Here is a 6,000-nt window from a genome sequence, read left to right on the forward strand (position 1 = left end):
TATAATAGTTTTTCCATTCTTTTACTAAGTCCCACCAAGTCCTGTTTTCTTCCTTAAAATCTCTCTCCCTGGTACTATCTCTGGACAGAGACAAAGCAAGTTGAGCCTGCTATTAATATATGACATGTCAAAATGCACTTTTAAATGGTTTTCCAAGTCAGAAGAAAATTATACTAGCAAATTATCTGGTTATCCATGTCCCAGCCCCTCTCCAAAAAAGATGAAGTCTTTTTCTTTTCCTAAAGATACACATACACACACATATACATTTTTTATAATCAGATGGTAATAGCTTAGCTAATATTTATTATAGATTTATTTTATCCTTTTTTTAAGGGCTTTATACCTGGGACTAATACTATTACTATCCCCATTTTATAACTGAGAAAACTGATGCATAGAGAGGATAAGTACTTTGACAAAGGTCACATCGTTTATAAGTAGAAGTTCTGGGATTTGAAGAAGGTAGTCTGGCACCAAGGCTTCTGCACCCCAGAGCTACCCTGCTCCAACTGGGCAAGCTGAGGAGTCCCATGATTCTGGGCTTCTCTCAGAAGTGGATTCCTGCACAGTGCCCAAAGTAGATTTCCTCCAAGGAGGTCCTATATGAAGAACTTAAAAACCCAGAATCTTTTCCTTTGTCCAGAGAGTTAAGGGATAGGTCTTTTTTAAAAAATCAGATTATACATTTAGTTTTTGATGATTCAAGTTTTTACTATTAGGATTGTTTTGTGTCTACAGATCTTTTGGCTAAATTTGCTTCAAAAAAGCAAAAGTTTGGTTCCTGCTAAGTTCTGGATCTTTGACTGCAATGTGTGCTCAAAGGCAAGTTTCATGGTGCCAGTGGTTGGAGAGCCTTTGGATTACCGCTCTTGTTCTGTGATGGTATTATCATCTGTATCTGCTTCATTATTTTTTTGTATCTGCTTTAAATAAAGTTATATATGGGGTGCCTGGGTGACTGAGTCAGTTAAGCCTCCAACTTCAGCTCAGGTCATGATCTCACGATTCATGCCATGAATCCTGTGTCAGGATTTCTGCTGTCAGCATGGAGCCCACTTCAGATCCTCTGTCCCACCCCCCCATCCCCTCCCCCGCTGTTTTTTTCTCTCTCTCAAAATAAACAAACAAATAAATAAATATAGTTATACACGTATTAGGAACAAATTGTGTTATTTCCCTACTCCTTTTTTCTTTTCCCTTAGGAAAGAATTGAAAATAGTATTAAGATATTTGATGTTTTGGGGCACCTGGGTGGCTGAGTCGGTTAAGCGTCCAGCTTTGGTTCAGGTCATGATCTCGCAGTTTGTGGGTTCGAGCCCTGCCTCAGGCCTATATGCCCCTCCCCTACTCGTGCTCTCTCTCTCTCTCTCTCTCTCTCTCTCTCTCTCAGAAGTTAGTAAACATTTAAAAAAAATTTTTTTTAAGATATTTGATGTTTTTCTAAAGATAGCTTCTGCACCCAATTTCCATGTGTGGGTTTTCCCTCCATACATACAAGCAATTATCTGACACCAGCTGGGTGTCCTATAGCTCAACTCAATTCAGACATTCTCTACCCAGAGACATCATCAGATTCCCCAGACTATGGGCTCAGTCCCACAGGACTTTCCCCCACTTTCAGATGCCAAAAGCAAGCCTAGGATGTTACCTGTGCTTCTGACTGAAGGGCTATAAATCTCTGGTTCTCCATGACCCTCTTCTTGGATTCAGTTAATTTGGTAGAGCAGCTCAAGCAGTTGCTGAAACTCCATTTGCTTCAGGGAAATTCCCGGGCTTCTCTTGTCTGATGTGGACTCCGTATTTCCACTTTGGTGGAAAAAACATGGCGTCTGCTCCTCTGTCTGTGTTAAGGTTTCGAATTAGGTTTTCCTTCTCTGCCTTCTACTGGCACCTTGCCTCTTCTGCCTTCCCCTCCCCCTGCTGTTTCTGCACCAACTTGGATGTGGTCTACATAACTGGGTCCTGTATGCCCCTCAGTGCCTCAGGCACCATTGGTTCCTCCTCCCATCCTCAAGGTCAAAGAGTAAAGTGCACCCCTTTGGACATATAGGTCTTTTCCAAATAGAATGAATTGCTAAAGCTTTGATTACTGAACATAGGTTTGTGTTTTTAACTTCTTGTTGCAGAGAAATTAAGGCTATTTGAACCTATTGGAAAACATGCTTTGTACTTAATTGGTTCATGAATTTACCATCTAAAAAAATTCTGATGGTTGGTTACTAAGTCCTCAATTGGAGACTAAGGTTTCCTAAGAGTTAAAATTCTGCTAAGTGTACTTAAGACTGATGGAAATAAAGAAAGCAACCCTGTATGTAGGAAAGTAGAAGGTATGTAAGAAAGATATAAGGAATGGAAATACATTTTTGTTGAGGGTAGAAGAAAGTAATTTTGTCCTAAATGAGACTGGTTATTTGGAAAGAAATGGCTTTGGGACAAAGTTTGAAGGCAAAGCAAAGTTGTAGAAGGTTCATGAAGGGAAATCTTTGGAAAGGAATTTTATGTGTGCTCAGGATGGACTAAGGTTGAGATGAACGGAATTTTACAAGTACACTGGTATAAGGTTGAAATTCTGCTTTTCTCTCTGCTCAAATTACAAAGTTTTCTTGGACTGTTGATCTGTTCTTGATAAGACATTGCAAACAAAGGTTTGTCTTCCAGGAAAACCAAAGTTTTAGGTTGTATCTTTATCAGGTCTTTGATTACTTAGTTAAAACTTCTCAATGTTAAAGGAGCTAGGTTTTGGTAACAACTATATAATGCTATACATTCACCATTACGATCTTTTATTTTCACCTTGATTGAATAAATAAAGTTTTAAGATTTGTAATGATCTGTAATCCTATTTGGGATGTACTTATAACTTCCTAAGGTTTTAACAAACTTCCCAGGATTTAAATGGTAAATGAAGTCTTTTTTTTTTTTTTTTTTTTTACCAATTAGGCCCTTTTATTTGGGATGCTAAGTTACTCGGAAAAGCACTGTCATACAATGGTAAACCTTAGGTTGTATTGCACAGGTAAATGTTGTAACTGCCCAAATTATATTCAAGTCCTAAAGTTATATAATGTTTTGGTATAAGGCCATCACTTAATATTCTGATTACTTGAAATGTTATGTGTCACAGAAATAACCGAATTTCTTTGTCAATTGCATCATAACGAACTCTCATCAGATCTTTAACAATGTCTATGTCTGAGATTTTGTCATTTATTTTATTTTATTTAAAAAAAAATTTTTAAGTTTGTTTATTCTTGAGAGAGAGACAGAGCGCAAGCAGGGGAGAGGGGGAGAGAGGGGGAAGACACAGAATCTGAAGCAGGCTCCAGGCTCTGAGTTGTCAGCACAGAGCCCAATGCAGGGCTCAAACTCACGAACTACAAGATCATGACCTGAGCCAAAGTCAGACGCTTAACTGAACAAGACACCCAGGAGCCCCGAGATTTTGTCATTTATAATTGTTTGTATTCTCTCACAAAATGTGTTTCTTCTTCAACGAGATTTATAAAAAGGAATTTGGGGACAAATACAGGTATTCGACATCTTTAAGATTAATACTCAAATGGGTAAGAATTTCCAGAACTAAAAAGCTGAATTCAAATTGAACAAGAATTAGGAACATAGGATTAAATGAACTAAGGAAGATTATAGTTTTGTGATTCTTGTTGAAAATATTGCTGGTTGTCTGATGTTTGCTTTTCCAGATTAAGGAAACTTTCTCTTAAGATATCTATGATATACAGAAATGTCATAAAGTATTCATTTGTAAGCTGAAGCATTTATCTTTTCTCTCTACATAACTCCCCTGAAATTCAAAAACTCTCAGTGAGTATTCTTTCTTTCATGGCAATTACAATTGTTTGCATAAGTTCAATAAGAATCTGTTCATCTTGTAACAGGTCACCATTGGAAATACTGGTTATTTTACCAAGGCTTTGACTGGAATGTCATATTTGAGAGTGACATTCATAGACTCAGATATGACCAGACAGGTTTAAGGAACTATGGTTGGCTTTATGAAACATGGAGCCATAAAGCCCCTTGGAAGTGTTGACCTGATACCTTGCTTACAGAGTTCACAGCGGCTTCACCAGGTGAGTAAAGAAGGTCACTTCCTGGCAGGTGCAGGAACCTCAGGATATCTTGGGGACCTCATGAAGAGGAATTCGCCCAATTCTACAGGTATTGCAGGCCTGTCTGATGGCAGGTATTTGGCTTGGTTCCTGGCCTGGAGAGGCTACTAAAAGTTCAACCTGGAGATTCTTTATAAAAGGTTCCAGAAAAGCAAACTTTAAAAGATCCTCATGATAAATCGCTATTCTTGCTGGGCTTATGTAAATAATTAGGCCAGGTTTGTTAAGACTGGACTTGTTCTACAAATGCATTGGTCTCAATTTGGCTATCTGTGGAAAGGGGGGTTTTTAGAGAGAAAAACTATGTTTCAACAATGCACCATTATGGATATTAAATTCTAGTTATGATTGTCTTTAAATGTTTGTTGTTTGCCTAAACTAGACAACTTGAGGTAAATTTCAGAAAAATTGTTACAGTATTTCATGTATAGACAATCTGTGCTTGTTATTCTGTGGGGATAATAATAAGACCCCATGGGCATATGATTATTTAAACAACTAGAAAACAGGATGGATCTCTAAATATGCAAACTATATCTTCCCTAAACCTGATCTGACAGTTATCAGAAACCCGCACCTTTCGAAGACTTGGAGGTGGACTTTACAGATATACAACCAAATAGAGGATTCAGTTTCAGGTATCACCCCATGGGTCCATCACTCCAGAGTTAAGAAGGCCAACTCAGGGGAATCCACAACCTGGAGAAGTGATCCAGATCCAATCAACCCGCTTAAACTGACCCTCAAAAAGACACTGGACCCTGAGATCTCCAGCCCTGCTCCAGCCACACCCCAGAAGCTGGCTGGCCTGTGCATGGCAGAAGCTTGAGGAATCAACGTGTGGACTGAGCCCAGGGGTTCGGATGCAACTCTGCCAGCCCTTGCCCCTTACTGGTGTCATAGCACTGATCTTGCTTCTTGCTGTTGGACTGAGAGAGACTGCACCAACAAGCTGGACGTGGAACGGATGGCAGACTCCCTGGTAACCTGACAAAGCCAAATAAACTCCCTGGCAGCAGTGTCCCTCCAAAATAGGCGAGCCCTCGATCTCCTCACTTCAGAAAAAGGAGGGACTTGTATCTTTCTGGGGGAGGAATGTTGCTATTTTGTAAGCCAATCAGGAATAGTCAGGACTAAGGTTAAAGAACTCAAGGAAAGAATTCAACATAGACAACAGGAAAGTATCAGTCAATGGAGAGGATAGGATCTCACAGACTGGGCATCCTGGCTCTCTGCCCTGGCAGGGCCCCTCCTTTCCATAATTTTACTTGTGACCATCGGCCCCTGTATACTAAATACCCTGGTACGTTTTACTTAAAACATTGTCGCTCGCCAAACTGCAGCATGTATCTTAGCCCTCCGAGGGTACCAACCGCTAGAGCTAAAAAGTGATGCCTAATAAAAGATTTTTAAAAAGGCAGCAAAGGGGGGAATGTTGGGAAAATGAATAAAGTTTTACACCATAAGATGGCCTATGGGACTAAAACAAGCTCTGGTCTCTAGCTTAGAGACCCCTCTTCCAGGTTCTTCTTGCCCTGTTTGCCATGCGCGAAAACTCGCCATAGATATGGAAGCTGACAACTATAAATTACCCTTCCCCCCTTCATTCGGAGCTCAGATCTTTGGAGAAACGGTCTCCTCTGAGCCTGCCAGTGTTAAATAAATCTCGGATCCACCAAGATCCCCTAGTGCCGCTTGGTTTTTCTGCCAGCATTCCAGCCTGGTTCCGTAACACTTTCCTCCAAACTTGTCTTCAAATTACAAATCCCCTATTTCCTTGTGTTCCTAATACTTTATACCTATCTTTATTAATACAGATGTGCTATCAAAATCCACCATCTTGGGACAGCATCAACTCCATTCTGTG

Source organism: Acinonyx jubatus, chromosome C2 (assembly GCF_027475565.1).
Source record: "Acinonyx jubatus isolate Ajub_Pintada_27869175 chromosome C2, VMU_Ajub_asm_v1.0, whole genome shotgun sequence".
NCBI classification, from domain to species: domain Eukaryota; kingdom Metazoa; phylum Chordata; class Mammalia; order Carnivora; family Felidae; genus Acinonyx; species Acinonyx jubatus.